We start from the raw sequence: 568 nt of genomic DNA on the forward strand, positions 1-568 counted from the left end.
GATCTCACCAAAAACTCTCCAAGAACACCAAAAGTCGGCTGCTAAAAGTCTCTTTTCAATTAGGGTTCTAATCTCTTTCTCTTATAAAGTGATTTAACCTTAATTTCGGTTTAATTTTCGGAAAACTGGAACCTGGAACGGACGGTCCGGAATTGCACGTGGACCGTCCGTTCCAGCAAGCAGAACGGACGGTCTGCGTTAGTGGACCGTCTTTTCCAGACCTTTCTGGAATGGACAGACCGCGCACTCTGGACCGTCGGGTCTGGACTTGGTGGACCGTCCGTTCTGGAGTTCCGGTCCGTCCGTTCCAGACCCTTCTGTCTCGGTTTTTCGTCGTTTCCTCGTGCGGTTTTGTCCTTCCCTACGTGTCTGACCCTGTAGGCTCATTCGACATAGCAGTATAACCCGAAATCCCTATTTCGGATATACAAGTCATAGGCGGTCTCTAGCAAGACACTATGACTACCTATCTCGAATAGAGTTGGTTCGTGATCTTACGAACACCAGTGATGATTCCGGCTGATGATCCTTTTGTATCGCGATATCATATGTCGAACATAAGGCATGG

This window comes from Tarenaya hassleriana, unplaced genomic scaffold, assembly GCF_000463585.1.
Source record: "Tarenaya hassleriana unplaced genomic scaffold, ASM46358v1 Cleome8, whole genome shotgun sequence".
NCBI classification, from domain to species: domain Eukaryota; kingdom Viridiplantae; phylum Streptophyta; class Magnoliopsida; order Brassicales; family Cleomaceae; genus Tarenaya; species Tarenaya hassleriana.